The sequence below is a fragment of the Lathyrus oleraceus genome, chromosome 7, assembly GCF_024323335.1.
Source record: "Lathyrus oleraceus cultivar Zhongwan6 chromosome 7, CAAS_Psat_ZW6_1.0, whole genome shotgun sequence".
NCBI lineage: Eukaryota > Viridiplantae > Streptophyta > Magnoliopsida > Fabales > Fabaceae > Lathyrus > Lathyrus oleraceus.
The window spans coordinates 312887141-312903464 of record NC_066585.1 but is presented as its reverse complement, the minus strand read 5'-3'; the positions used below and the strand labels follow the sequence as shown (position 1 = coordinate 312903464).

Here is a 16324-nt window from a genome sequence, read left to right as displayed (position 1 = left end):
ACGTGTAGCATTTCCATTTAATATGGAACATTACGCCATGGAAAAATTCAAACATATGCATTCATGTGTTAAGCCTAATCAGACCGTACCCCCGGCAGAGGCGGATCATTGTTCAACATCTGTCCGGCACATTTGCTACAGTTGCTCCTGACAGTATTCAGGATTGATAATTACCCAGAGGTTTATTTCTTCACCCGTCCGTGAAAGGAAAGTTGATTCTCCCCAGTGAGGTCCCCAGCAAGTGTTTAGCCTTGCCTTGACGTATTGAAGATGTCATTCTTGTGATACCGGTAAGTGTCATGTCAGTACCCGTGTGCATTCTTTCCTTGGTGTCGGTAAACACCATTCTTTCGGTGTCGGTAAACATCGAGTCTCACTCCAGTCATCGGTAAATGTATGGTCATCCCTTTTTGGTGTCGGTAAACACCATTGTTTCGGTGTCGGTAAACATCGGGTCTCGCTCCAGTCATCGGTAAATGTCTGATCGTCCCTTTTTGATGTCGGTAAGCATCATCTTTCGATGTTTGTAACATCTCCATTCCCATTCATCCGTTGATGTCTGGTCACCTCTCTGTTGGTGTCGATAAACGTTGAGTTTTTCCCATTCGTCCGTTGACGTATGGTTGTATCCATTCCCATTCATCCGTTGATGTCTGGTCATCTCTCTGTTGGTGTCGATAAACGTTGAGTTTTTCCCAGTCGTCCGTTGACATCTGTTTGCATATCTTCGTCCCAGTCATCGGTAAATGTCTGGTCGTCCTTTGTGATGTCGGTAAACATCATCTTTCGATGTCGGTAAACATCGAGTTTCTTTCCAGTCATCGGTAAATGTCTGGTTGTGTATATTTTTCCCAGTCATCGGTAAATGTCTGGTTGTGTGTCCTGCCTTTGATAAAAATCAAAGATCCCCAGTAGAGTCGTCGGTAAACATCTTGTCTATTTCCGGTTGCAAATATCTTTTTCCTCCCCAGTTGGAGATGCCATCGGTAAATGGCCTCGCTTTCTTCGATATCGGTAAATATCGAATCCCCAGTCGGAGCAGCCATCGGTAAATGGTCTTGCTGACATTGATATCGGTAAATATCAAGTTGCTTTGAAGCCACCATCGGTAAATGGTCTTGCTTCCTTTTAATATCGAATTCCCAGTTGAAGCCACCATCGGTAAATGGTCTTGCTTCCGTTGAATGTTGTTTCCCAGCAGCCATCGGTAAATGGTCTCGCTGAAGTTGATATCGGTAAATATCAAATATCCAGTTCCCAGTTAAGTAACCATTGGTAAATGGTCTCGCTGAAGTTGATATCGGTAAATATCCAGTTCCCGGCTAAGCCGCCATCGGTAAATGGCCTGGCTTTTCTTTGTATCGTCTCCCGCAGAGTGCAAATTTCTACGGTTCTTTGGTATTCAATCCCTGTTTACCTTGAAGGTCTGACAGCCGTTGCTCTCATCCGTTCAGGTTCCCAGTTGATTGAATAGGGGCAGCTGTAGCACCTCAAAATTTCACCTCCCATTTGTACATTCATTTCATTTTTAGGTCATTATGATTGCATTAGCATTGCATAGCATGTTACATCTCATCAGTCAAGACTGGTCAGGAGATTCAGCTGTGCAAGAGAGAAAGAGCATTTTCCATGAGATCAAAGCCCTAGGGTGGTTCCAATGAGCTTACATGACCCAAGGATCATTTTGAAGCAACTTGGCCAAGTGTTGAAGGCTCAGAACTCATCAGTGCATGTGCAAGTCATCTGAGGCCCATAAAAGTCAACTGCCAAGTCAACTGTGGATTTGGAGGTGGGAGGTGATTAGAGATGCTTCATTCATGTTCAAACAAGTCTCATTTGGCATTTCAAACACTCACATTGAAGAATTTGAAGTCAGGTCAAGACTTTCCCAAAATAGCAAGTGACCTATAATTTGAAATTTCCAAAAATGGAAAGGTTTTTTGACCAACTTCAACTCAAGTATACATCATCAAGAAAGCTTCAAATGAAACTTTATCCAACATGAAAGTTGAATATCTTTCTCTCCCATTTCCAAAAAGTCCAAGATCATGAATTTCTAATGTGTGGTTGAGGAGATATGATCCAATCATGACAAAGTGTGTTTGAAAATTCAAATGGGCATAACTTTTGAACCAAAGCTCCAAAATGAGTGGTTCTTTTTGAATTTTGTTCATCATGGCTTGCACTTTCCAAAAAATCCATTACATGGCATAAATTCCTTTTGCATGACCATGTGCTCACTCATGAAGTTTTTGGAAGGAAATTTCATAAAATCATTTTGTTTGATCATGAGCATAAAATACCAATTCAAAAGCTTGCATGGGCTTGTTTTAAGTGATTTTGGATCAGAATGGGGTACTGTTCACGTGGCTTTTCATGCATGGGGGTGAAAATACCAATTAGTGCATACACTTCATAACTTGTTAATCTTGATTAGCTTTGGTTAAAACAGATTTTCAGCATCATTAGCAAGTGGTATATAAGGTTAATCTCAACTGTTTTCATCATTAACATTCATTTTCAGATCTAGATTCAAAAATCATCCAAATTTTCCTCTCAAAAATATTTTGCAATTCTTCACACAAGAGCCATTTCTAGTGATGGATTCATGATCAGGAAGCATTGTTGAGCAAGATTGAACGTGGAATTAGAAGAAACCGTGCCATATTTGTCCATACTCGAAGCTTGAAGCATCCATGGAATTTTCAAAATCTACTGGATTCACGTGCAATTGAGCTTCAATCTCACCAGCAATCATCTCCACAAGCATCATAGAGGAACTTTGAGCCATTGCCAGCCTTGGATAGCACGATTTCAGCTTGCTGCACTTCAAGAGGTCATAATTCGAATCTTGTAATTCTGAAATCCATTGCTATATTGTTGTAAATCCTGTTGTCCTGATGAATCTGATGAAAGAATCATGTAATTTGATGCATTATTGACTAAGTTAGGGTTGATTCACGTTTTGTGTACGAAATTTCATTTGCTCGATTCTACTTGTGTGTGATGATTCATGTTTAATTGATGATTGATCCATGATCTCCTTTGAAAGATCTACACATTGATGTAATTGGTTTGGATTTCTGGAGAAATTTTCTGGAAAGTGTATGAACTCGTGTACTGTTCATTGGCCGCGTGAGGAAGAATATGAAGTTCATCTTTCAGCAACGGTTTCGTGCATTAGGCAACGCTTTCTGGTTCTGTCCATGTTGTACTAGGGCTTCGTCCTGATTGGTTCACATGCGTGCTGACTTTGCATTTCCATAGGCTCACGTTTGTTTGACTTGACCACATCAGCGCTGACTGGCCACCTGTATTAATGAAACGGTGCGTTTCATGTGGCCTGGCGCGCGTTTTCAAAATTGGACCGAGTTCGATCCTTGGCTGATGCTCTTTTTCAAATGCTTCATCATTTCACCTTTTCCCTCCCATTTTGCAATGTTATGCTCATTTTTGATTTCAACTTTTTCCAAATTTAGAAAAATCATATAAAATTGAAAATTGATCCAATTTCATCCCAATTTTTTGCTAAATGCTCCTTATTCTGTCTAGTTTTTTATGAGCATGAATTTACAAGTTGTGCCTAACTGGAAAAATATTTTGTTCTAGGATGATTGAATACATATGCATGTGTGATATTGCCTTGTTCTTTCCATCATAAAATGCTCAAAAATAATCCAATGGCTTTGAAATTTTGTGTGTAGCTTCTTGACACATTGATGAACATTTTGGCTTTGGTTTGAAATTTTTCCCATGATCCAATTTTGTTTTATGATTGTGCTAACTTGGTGTGACAATTTGTGTCACACAATTGGTTGTCTGACTTGTACAATGTGATTGCCTTGCCAAATGATGTCCAATGCTTCTGATTTTTTGTGTGATGTATGCTAGGGATGTCTTGACTGCTCATGATTTTTTCCAGATTTTTTGGAATCATTTCTGTTTTGATTGAGATTTTTCATTCATATTGATCATTTGGATGCCTTGAATTGGTCATTAACTTCACATGCTTGGTAAATGAACTTGCTTATTGATTATGATTTGGTTCTTTTTAGGACTTATTCTTGAGTGATTAAGCATGCTTTGTGTTAAGTTTGAGCTTCTGTTTTGGATTTTTGATCCTCTTTTGACCCTAGGCTTTGACCTAGTGGTTTGAACTTACCATTTGAGTTGTGATTTCAGGTTCAAGTGTACATTTCCATGATTGGAGTGGATCCTTCATTTGAGCTTGATTAATTGGTTGATGTTGGCTAACATTTTCTTGTTTTGTAGGCTTTGAGGACAATTCATTTGTGTTTGCCTTATGCCTTGCACCATTGTTGCCTAATTGGATTGTGTGATATTAACTGTTGATTGTTTGTCTGTACAGTTGAACTGATTGGTTTAGATTTTTTCACAGGTACCTAAGTTGCTTTAAGTTCATTTGAACTTGCTTTGCTAGCTGGTGGTTTGCTTACCACTCAGGTATAATTCTTCTGACTTCATGTAGTCTGGAAGACCTGTCCTGTTATGTGGGCAGCCACCTGTCTGAAGCCCTCCTTAAGAGGCAATGCTTGTGTTTGTTTAAATTTGTTCCAAGCAGGTAAAGACCTCTTAAGAGGCAATTGGCAGATACAAGGGATGTGCAATCCATCCCCTGCTATTCAGTTGTGTCATTCACCTTGCTCACACCATTGTGTTGATGCATTGTGAATAAGAACCCAAGATCATGTTGTGTCAGTCATCTGTGGAGAAGAGTTCCTACATTCTGAACTCTCACACTTTCTATTTGAGTCAAGCTCTCCCAGGCCAGGGATAAGAGCTGTGAGGTCTTACCCTCACTTCCCATTTCATCTGCTTCACCCTAACTCTCAATGTTAGGGTTAAGAGCTAACCACACCCTTTTCCAGTTGGCTTGTTTGTCGAGGTTGATTTGACCCCTTGACTAAAGCCTAGCCTTGTGTGAGCCACATGTTTGTATATAGTGTGTGTGCTTGCTTGTGTTTGACTGTGCTGTCTAGGATAGCTTGCTTCCTGTGCAAGTTAGGATAGAAACCTCAACATAGGGATCGTATGCATGACAACTTCTAGGCTCGAGGCGTAGTCTCCCTAGTAGTCTGTTATCTTCCCTGTGTCTCTGGTTAGGTTAGAAGTTCTTTACCTGTTAAGGGGAACTACGTCGCCCTGATCCTCATACCAGATGAGGTACGTAGGCAGGAGGTGAGCTGATCTCTCCGGGCGCCCTTTTTCTTTTTCAACCCCTTTGTGTGTGTTTGGAGTCTGACGTAAGTCCAGCGATTGGCAGTTGGTTTCCTGTGTCTTGTTTTCTTGTTGGAGTCTGACATAAGTCCAGCTATTGGCAGTCGGTTTCCTGTGTGTGTGTTTGTTGGTTCGGAGTTTGATGTAAGTCCAGCGATTGGTATTCGGTTTCCATGTTTGCCTGTTTGTGTGGAGTCTGACGTAAGTCCAGTGATTGGCAGTCGGTTTCCTGTGTGGGTTTTGTTTGGCGTGCGTTAGCCGAGCTACGAGTGCTCCGATTCTTCTCCGGTTAGAGAAGATACGTATGCATAGGATGCGACATCCTAGCGAGCACGTTTCCCTTGTCCCGAAATACATCGACTCTGATGTCTGTGTATGACAGACTACGTAGGCCCAGGATGCGATATCCTGCCGAGTCCTCTTCTTTCGTCTTTCTGTGTTTGCTTCCAGCCTTATGCAGTGTTTGAGCAGTTTTTAGCAACCTTATCCTTTCTGAGCGTGGATCCCGTCGAGTACGACGGATGCGTAGGGGTGCTAATACCTTCCCTTCGCATAACCGACTCCCGATCCCATCTTTCTCTGGTCGCGAGACCATGTCTTTTCCAGGTTTACTTCGAGCGTTTCCTTTCCCTCCTTTGGGATAAATAACGCACGGTGGCGGCTCTGTTGTTTCGTTTTCCCGCCGGTTTTTCACGTAATGCGACAGGTAGATCCATCAGCCTGGATGTGTTGCGTCTGGTAGGGTATCTGTGCGGACGTGCTGCTGATCGCTCGACTGGGTGAGTCGAGAATGGGATACAAACTGCAAGTGCACAGTTCTATCGCGTAGTTTTAAAAGATATCGATCCCACAGGGACTTATGAATCGATATACCGTTATCTAAGGTTACTACGTAAATCTAAGGTGAAAATGTTTGATTGTTTGGGGAAAAGCTAAGATCTAAACTAATATCTAGATTAAATATTAATAAAACGGATATCGGTATGTAGTTCGTCAAAACTAGGGAATCAAGTCTTTGTCGGTTTCTTGGTTTTAAAATGAATCGTTTCGGTTAACTTCATTGGTTAAAGGTTCTATCTCAAACTCTCGCTCTGTTGAATAAACCATGATTTTATATTAATGTTGCTGTCACTTATAATTAAGTCAAAAACCATATTTTGAAAACAATAAAGTTGCAGAAACTCTTTTTAAGAAAATACTGACCGTTTTAAACACCCTTATCTCAAACTCTCGCTCTGTTGACTTAGGTTATATAATTAAATCCAAATGCTTAACTCTCGTCCTCACATCCAATCTTTAAAAATACTTTTTGGAAAAGGTCAGAATTTAATTAACTCTAAAACTTGCTCTCGCCCTGATCTAGAATTAATGCCTAACTTACACTGTCCAGTTAAAATCTCAAACTCTCGCTCTATTGATTTTAACTTCTTTATGTCTTTTACTTTTGTAAAAAATCTTGTTATTAAACCTGTAAGTTGAGGCCGTAAAAAGATTGATTTTGATTTTAAGTTTAGGTAGACCGACTCAGTCTCGATCCCTTATTCTGCTTACTTTACATACCGATACCTAGGCAAATTAGCCAGACATGCTAAATAAATAAGAATTTATATCATGCATAAACAGACTCATTCCAGGCAGGCAATATGAATAAACAATAGAATAAAACATTAAAAATTAAATAACAATTAAAGAACCTGAATGCGTAATACAATGGTCTTGAACACTCCACCACAAGCCGGTAGGATTTGTTCTTGGATTCTTCAATTAGACAGTAAATTAAATCAAGGAAATAAAACTGGAATATAACGTAAGGTTAAATCCGGTATAAAGTTGCACAATAGTTTCCGGTGTAGAAACTATTATACGAAAAATATCTAAAAGCTAAAACTGGAAAGGTAAATTTGCAAGGGAAAAAGAATGTAAAGCTTGCAAAAGAAATAAATAAAATAAACAATGCTAAGTTGCTGGAAAGGAAGAAAAATAAGCAAAGGCGTGAAAAGAAAATTTGGCAGAGCTTCGGCAAACTGAGCGTGCAAAAACTGAGGCTTTTTTAGGTTTGTGAGATGGCTATTTATAATAGCCTTGGTAACTGCATTCCGTTTCCCACGAGTCTTCAGCATGGCTAAATACACGGCGTGGGCATAGGACACGAACTCTCTCAACGTTCTTCTTCAATTCTTCTGAGAGCGTGACTTGCGCCAAAAAGCTAGTGGAATGGTGTGACGCTCGTCACACCATGTGTGACGCTCGTCACAGGGATGCTTCTAGTGTGACGCTCGTCACAACCCTTGTGACGCCCGTCACAGGCACAACGTGCGCTTTCTTTTGGGTTGGGCTTGGTCTTTGATATTTGTTTCCTTTTTACTCCTTTCTACACCTCCTTTTCTTCCCTTTTTCACTTTTGCTTCAAAATGGGTACCTGATGTAAATAGAAAAGAAATACTGCATAATATCTGATAAAATGGGATAAATTAAAATAAATGATAATATAATCTAATTGAATTAAGTCTTCAAATGTGATATAATTTCATGTTATCAAACTCCCCCATACTTAAATCTTTGCTTGTCCTCAAGCAAAATTCAGTATAGAACTTGTTAAAAGTTTTAGCCAGATGAAATTTCAAAGCACACATCAATTCGTACTAGGTTGCAAATGGATTTTTGTTTAGGAGGACTCGAGTTTAATCTTGACATCAACAACTACCGTTACAACTTAGATAACCCTACTTTATGCCAATCAGTTCAAGTACCCTATGATAGCTATCCTGGTTCCTTTAGTCTTATTTTACCCGTTTTCATTCTAGCGAAATCACATTAAGCCCTTTATCCTTTCGCGCACATAGTGGGGTAACCGGTTAGTGATTATGATCCGCTTTTAGCTAGAAGTTCTGGTACATAAGTCGGATAACTTCATCATTCAGCCCATTGCAAATTGCGGGGGATCGAACCGTAGTCCGCCCTACCAAGTTCAGTACCAGATTCCTACTGAACCAACTCATAATGGGTCTTTCGTATTGTGCTTTTGCATGATCTGCAACCTTTAGATTAAATGATCTGGTAAGGATCACCTAATTTAATTAGTGCATTTCTTGATATATTTATATATCTTAGGTTACTTTGGGGATCATTCACTTATATTCATCGGCTCTCCACGTAGTTTGCTATTAAGATGGTGCTGACTTCTGTATAAACTACTTGGGGTTGCCATAGAACTAAAAGTTCAAGGAATCGGTATAATAGGTACTTATCCTGCTTTAACATATTGAGGTTCTCAGAGCGTTGTTATGGTAATGATTTTGTTTTGATTTCACTCAAATTTTATAAAGTAAGCAACCTTTATACTTATTGGGTGTGTTAAAAAAAAAATTTTGTTATGGCTCAAGAAAATTGAGGGGAATAGATAATAAGAATTTTTCACATTCGGACTTGACTTAAAATAAATATATATTATAATAATTTTTTTTTTTTTTCATAATAAGAAAGGGAAATAACAATGAAAAGGGAAAATAACATACTTGAAAAAAGGTAATAGGAAGAATATTGTTTCCCCCCCATACTTAAACTAAACATTGTCCTCAATGTTTTAAGGGAAAGAAATACAAAATGGAAATGAAAAGAAAAATAACAACTAAGGCTGCCTTCCGCCTCTGGTTCTTGGCCCTGGTGATCTTTGACGTATGTCTAAGTTGTCGAACCTGCTAAACAATTCAGTAAACCGCTGGTCGGTTATGGCATTCCGAGCATCCTGTTGCTGTTGCATTTGATGCATCATCTGCATCATCTTTGCATTCTGTGTCTGCATACCATCGATAGCATCCATAATGTCGTCGTTGGTCACAGGCCTTCTTCGTCGACGACGTTGGGAGGATGAGCCAGTTGCATTACCGGAAGGGTTGAGCGGGGCTGAATGTTGTGTAGGAGGATGATCACCTTGTTCCATTTCTTCAAACTCATCTGTTTGTGGGTTTGTTTGTGAAGGCTCGGTGGTTTCAGGAGCGCTAAGATCGTAGAGGTGGCGGTCGGGGTTTGTGACATCAGTTAGGGTGGTATTGGGTAGCACAACACTCGGGACTGCTTGGTTGTTCACCATAAGATAATAGCCTCCGCCTACTCTGTTTTTAATCAGGCGGCTAGAACGACAATAGCTGATATCCATAGACAGGGGAGGTAGGGATTCTAAAGTTTGGAGTCTATCCCCTAGGTTCAGGCCAAGTGCTATGGAGGTTATTAATCCACCAATTATAAAGGGTTGCCGGCCTCTAGCACATAAGGTGCGGATATGATGAAAGAGAAAAGAGGCGGCGTTTACCTGGGCTTGCGGTTCGAAGACGCACTGGAGGAAAAATAACTCCTTTGAGTTGACCTTACTGTTGTTTGGTCTACCAAAAACTGTGTTTTGCAAGATACGGAGAAAATAACGGATGGTGGGGTTATGGATGTGGGAGAGAAGGAGTTCTTCCCAGTTGTAGGTCTCTATACCGGAAATTTTCTTAAAAAGGTCAAAAACGCCAACTGTGTTCCAGTTTAGGTCGGGAGGGATTCTGGGGTAGACTTGGCCTTCTGTGGTAAATCGTAGCATGGTACTCAATTGGTTTTGGGTTAGAGAGTACTCGGTGTTAAACATGCGGAAGGTTGCGGTACCGGTCAGAAATTCACCCTCACCGGCGGGAGTGGTGTAGTCGTAAGAACTTAGGAATTCTAAGGTTAGGGAAGGGTAGGTGGGTTGGTTATGAGTGCAAAGGAAGGTTAAATCGGCTTTACGGAGCATCCACTCGATACCTTGGAGTAAGCCTAATTGTTGTAAACAAGTTAAATCGGGGTACCTGGTGGAAGCGACGCCTCGCTGCTGGAAGCGCTCGAATTGCTCTTGCTGATAGTTGTCATCTCCGGATCGGAAGATGATATTTCCGAAATTTTGATTTCCCGCCATTGTCATGAAATTTTGAAGGGATGATTTGGAAAGAAAAAGAAATGTATTTGATATGAGAGAATTGTTTGTGGTGAATGAAGGAAGTTTTGGTAGGTATTTATAGGGGAAGGATTGGAAGATAGAAAGAAAAAGTGGTTGAAGAGTAATTAAGTGTGGTAAACGAAAAAATGAATGGGGAAGGTAAAAATTAAAGTGTAACGTTCGTCTCCAACGGCTCCCTAACGTTCACATGTCTGAGGGGCGTTACGCTCGTCACAAGAAATTAAAAGAAATAATTAAGAGAAAAATAGGGAATTGATAATAATAATAGAATAATAAAATAACAAATTAATTTGTGGGTTGTCTCCCACTAAGCGCTTTGTTTAAATGTCGCAAGCTCGACAAAAAAACTGTTAAATATAGTCTATGAGTCCTGGGGGCGTTTCGTCTAAGTGTAGAATCTGCGAATCCTCGTTGGTTTCCGCATAGTGATAATGTTTCAGACGTTGCCCGTTTACGGTGAACGGTTCTGTAGATTGTCCTTTTATTTCTACCGCTCCACTGGGAAAGATTTTAGTGATATGAAAAGGTCCTGACCATCTGGATCGTAGTTTTCCCGGGAATAACTTTAGTCTAGAGTTAAATAAAAGTACTGCGTCGCCTTGCTTGAAGATTTTCCTTGATATACGCTTGTCATGCCATTGTTTTGTTCTTTCTTTATAGATTTTGGCATTTTCATAGGCGTCTCTTCTGAGTTCCTCTAATTCGTTTATGTCAAGGATTCTCTTTTCACCGGCGGCTTTATAATTCAAATTTAAATTTCTAATAGCCCAATAGGCTTTATGTTCTAATTCTACCGGGAGGTGACAGGATTTTCCATAAATGAGCTTAAATGGGGTCGTCCCTATGGGAGTTTTATAAGCAGTTCGGTATGCCCACAAAGCTTCTGGTAATTTCAATGACCAATCTTTCCTTGAAGTGGCGACCGTTTTTTCTAGTATCTGCTTGATTTCTCTGTTAGATACTTCCACTTGTCCACTGGTTTGAGGGTGGTAAGGTGTTGCTATCCTATGTCTCACTCCATATTTAAGTAGTAGTTTTTCGAGTACCTTGGATATAAAGTGTGATCCACCATCACTGACTACTATTCTTGGGATGCCAAATCTCGGAAATATTATAATTTTAAAGAGTCTAGTTACTACTCGGGTGTCATTTGTTGGAGAAGCTATAGCTTCGATCCATTTTGATACGTAGTCAACTGCCACGAGTATGTATTTGTTACCGAAAGAGGATGGGAAAGGTCCCATGAAGTCTATCCCCCACACGTCAAAAATCTCTACTTCCAAAATACCTTTTTGTGGCATCTCGTCACGTCTAGATATGTTTCCCGTGCGTTGACATCTGTCACACTCCTTAATAGCCGCATGTACGTCCTTCCATATAGTTGGCCAATAAAAGCCAGCTTGTAGGATTTTAGAGCAGGTCTTGGATGTACTTGTGTGTCCGCCATAAGGCGCAGAGTGACAGTGTTGGATTATATTTTCTACCTCTTCTTCGGGTATACATCGACGGAAAATACCATCGGGGCCTCTTTTGAAAAGTAAGGGATCATCCCAGTAATAGTGTTTTATGTCGTGGAAGAATCGTTTCTTCTGCTGGTAAGATAAAGTAGGTGGAACTATTCCGGCAGCTAAATAATTGACTAGATCAGCGTACCATGGTATGACAGATATAGCTAAGGTGGTTTCTACTTGCATGTCGGAGTTGTTCTCTTCCAAAGTAGCTATGAGTTTATCATACGAGAAATCATCATTAATGGATGTTCTTTCTGGTTCAAGGTTCTCAAGTCTAGAGAGATGGTCTGCTACTACGTTTTCAGTTCCTTTCTTGTCCTTGATTTCTAAGTCGAATTCTTGCAGTAACAAGATCCATCTTAGGAGTCTAGGTTTAGCATCTTTTTTTGTTAAAAGGTACCTGATAGCAGCGTGATCAGTGTAAACTATTATTTTGGCTCCTACCAGGTAAGTACGAAATTTATCTAGCGCAAATACCACTGCTAGGAGTTCTTTCTCGGTTGTGGCATAATTCATCTGTGCTTCATCCAGGGTTCTGCTAGCGTAATATATAACGTGAAGCTTTTTATCCTTTCTTTGTCCTAAAACAGCACCTACAGCATAATCACTGGCATCGCACATTATTTCGAATGGTTCATTCCAGTCTGGTGTCTGCATAATGGGTGCGGAGATCAATGCTTGTTTAAGAGTTTGAAATGCTTTTAAACAGTTATCGTCGAATATGAATTCAGCATCTTTCATCAACAGTCCGGTTAAGGGTTTAGTTATCTTAGAGAAGTCTTTGATGAATCGTCGGTAAAAACCGGCGTGTCCTAAAAAGCTTCGTACTTCTCTCACAGTTCTTGGGGGTTGAAGATTTTCGATTACCTCTATTTTGGCTTTGTCTACTTCAATTCCTCTGTTCGAGATGATGTGTCCTAAAACAATGCCTTCTTGTACCATAAAGTGGCACTTTTCCCAATTAAGTACTAAGTTTACTTTTACACATCGTTCCAGAACTCTTTCCAGGTTTTCAAGGCATTCTTCGAAACTTTGTCCGTATACAGAAAAGTCATCCATAAATACTTCCATGATGTTTTCGAGAAAGTCGGCGAATATTGCCATCATGCATCTTTGAAAAGTTGCAGGGGCATTACACAGACCAAACGGCATTCGCCTATAAGCGAAGGTACCAAAAGGGCATGTGAATGTTGTCTTTTCCTGGTCATCAGGGTGAATTGGTATTTGAAAGAAGCCTGAATAACCGTCTAAATAACAGAAATGTGAATGTTTAGCTAATCGTTCTAACATCTGGTCAATGAATGGTAAAGGGAAATGATCTTTTCGGGTTGCTTTGTTTAGTTTCCTATAATCAATGCACATTCTCCATCCCGATTCGATTCGTTTAGTTATAGTTTCTCCTTTTTCGTTTTCAATAACGGTTATGCCTCCTTTCTTTGGTACAACGTGTACAGGACTAACCCATTTGCTATCAGATATAGGATATATAATACCTGCTTCTAATAACTTGGTTATTTCTTTCTTTACTACCTCACTTAGGATCGGATTTAGTCTTCTCTGGTGTTCCCTAGAGGTTTTACAGTCTTCTTCTAACATGATGCGGTGCATACAAATAGAAGGGCTTATTCCTTTGAGATCGGTGATGTGGTATCCTAGTGCGGTTGGATATTTTCTTAAGATATGTAGGAGTTTTTCTGTTTCGAGTCTTCCTAGATCTGCATTAACTATCACAGGTCGTTCAAGTTCTAAGTCTAGGAATTCATATCTCAGATTTTTGGGAAGTGTTTTCAAATCAGGGGTTGGTTTGTTAAGACACTGCGTAGGATCCGGTGTTATTGCTAGGCATTGTTTAGATTTGTCCTCTAAAAGATAGTCTGATGATTTGTCTTCTCCTGACTCTGCTTCTTTTATGCATTCATCGATGATATCCATGAAGTAACATGTATCTTCTATTGCAGGTGCTTTCAAGAATTGGGAGAGAATGAATTCAATTTTCTCTTCACCTACTTCGAAGGTGAGTCGTCCTCGTTTTACGTCTATGATTGCACCGGCAGTTGCTAAGAATGGTCTTCCTAGTATAATAGGTGTCGTATCATCTTCTCTAATGTCCATAATTGTGAAGTCAGTGGGAATGTAAAACTGACCTATGCGTACGGGAACGTTTTCAAGGATTCCTACAGGATATTTGATGGAACGATCTGCTAATTGCACAGACATTTTGGTCGGTCTTAATTCTCCCATTTCCAGTTTCTTACATATGGATAAAGGCATAACGCTAATTCCGGCTCCTAAATCGCATAAGGCTTTGTCGATGACAAATTTTCCTATGTGACAGGGTATAGAGAAACTACCCGGATCCTTGAGTTTAGGGGCATGTTTTGGATTATAGCGCTACATTCGGCAGGGAGTGTAACGGTTTCGCTATCCTCAAGTTTCCTCTTATTAGAAAGAATTTCTTTTAAGAATTTAGCATATGAGGGCATCTGCGTGATAGCTTCGGTAAACGGAATTGTAACGTTTAATTGTTTAAGGAGATCAACAAATTTTCTAAATTGGCCTACATCTTTGGTTTTAACAAGCCTTTGAGGGTAAGGTATAGGTGGTTTGTAAGGTGGTGGAGGTACATAAGGTTCCTTCTTTTCTAGGGTTTCCTTATTACTCTCTTCCTTTTCCTTAGGTTCACTTTCCTCAGTAGATTTCTTAGGGTTTTGGTTTTCTATCCTTGGGTCAGACGGTCCTTCCACTTCCGTTCCACTTCTCAATATAATTGCATGAGCTTGGCTTCTCGGATTGGGTTGGGGCTGTCCAGGGAATGTACCAGTTGGTGCAGCAGTAGGTGCTTGTTGTTGAGCTACTTGAGATATTTGCGTTTCTAGCATTTTGTTATGGGTAGCCAGGGCATCTACTTTGCTTGCTAGTTGTTTTAGTTGTTCGCCAGTGTGTATGTTCTGGTTTAAGAAATCTTTATTGGTTTGTTGTTGGGAAGCTATAAAGTTTTCCATCATGATTTCCAAGTTGGATTTTCTAGGGGTATTATTGTTAGGATTCGGTTTCTGATATCCTGGAGATATAGATGGGGCTTGATTTGGAGACTGTCCAGGTGCGTATAAAGCATTGTTACTCTTATATGAGAAGTTTGGATGGTTCTTCCAATTTGGGTTATAGGTATTCGAATAGGGGCTTCCTTGAGCATAGTTTACTTGCTCTGCTTGGATTCCAGTCAAGAGTTGACATTCCGCAGGAGTGTGGCCTTGGATTCCACAGACCTCGCAATTCTGAGTTATAGCAACCACGGCGGCTGGAGGCGATACGTTTAAACTTTCAATTTTCTGGACCAAAGCATCCACTTTTGCATTGACGTGATCAAGGTTACTTATCTCGTACATGCCAGTTTTCGGTTGAGGTTTTTCCACATTCGTTCGTTCGGTTCCCCACTGATAGTGGTTTTGGGCCATGCTCTCGATAAGCTGGTAAGCATCAGCGTAAGGTTTGTTCATTAGTGCACCACCTGCAGCGGCGTCTATTGTTAACCTTGTATTGTATAAGAGACCATTATAAAATGTGTGAATTACTAACTAGTCTTCCAAACCATGGTGTGGGCAAAGTCTCATCATGTCTTTGTATCTTTCCCATGCTTCGAAAAGAGACTCGTTGTCTTTCTGTTTAAATCCGTTTATCTGGGCTCTTAACATAGCTGTTTTGCTTGGCGGAAAATATCGGGCAAGAAAAACTTTCTTCAACTCGTTCCATGTGGTGACTGAGTTGGAAGGGAGAGATTGAAGCCATCTTCTAGCGCTATCTCTTAATGAGAAAGGAAAAAGACGAAGTCGAATCGCCTCTGAAGTGACACCATTAGCTTTAACAGTATCAGCGTATTGAACAAATACGGATAAATGAAGGTTTGGATCTTCGGTAAGATTTCCAGAGAATTGGTTCTGTTGCACAGCCTGCAACAACGAAGGTTTAAGTTCAAAGTTGTTTGCTTCGATTGCGGGCGGAGCAATACTTGAATGCGGTTCATCTTGCGATGGAGCGGCGTAATCTCTAAGAGCACGAGCTGGTTCTGCCATCTCGGTTAAAGAAGGAAAAATGTTTTTGAAATCTGGAGGTTTATAGGAGGGAGATTGTTTTCAGCACGATATTCCCGAATTCGTCGTAAGACTCGGAGATATAGTTCGATATCGTTGATTCGTAAATAGAGCGGTTCGCCTTGAGAGCGAGTGCGTGGCATACAAATCAACGAAAGAAAGAAAATAGAAGAAAAGAAACCTTAGTCTCTACAGCGTAACGGAAGAGTTACGATATCGATTGAATAAAAGTCCCCGGCAACGGCGCCAAAAACTTGATCGCTCGACTGGGTGAGTCGAGAATGGGATACAAACTGCAAGTGCACAGTTCTATCGCGTAGTTTTAAAAGATATCGATCCCACAGGGACTTATGAATCGATATACCGTTATCTAAGGTTACTACGTAAATCTAAGGTGAAAATGTTTGATTGTTTGGGGAAAGCTAAGATCTAAACTAATATCTAGATTAAATATTAATAAAACGGATATCGGTATGTAGTTCGTCAAAACTAGGGAATCAAGTCTTTGTCGGTTT

General features: G+C 40.2%; 1 pseudogene; it reads left to right on the top strand.

Moving 5' to 3' along the window:
* Positions 1-15306: 15306 nt before the first annotated feature.
* On the top strand, positions 15307-15406 carry LOC127109146 (uncharacterized; annotated as a pseudogene).
* The last annotated feature ends 918 nt before the right edge of the window (positions 15407-16324 follow it).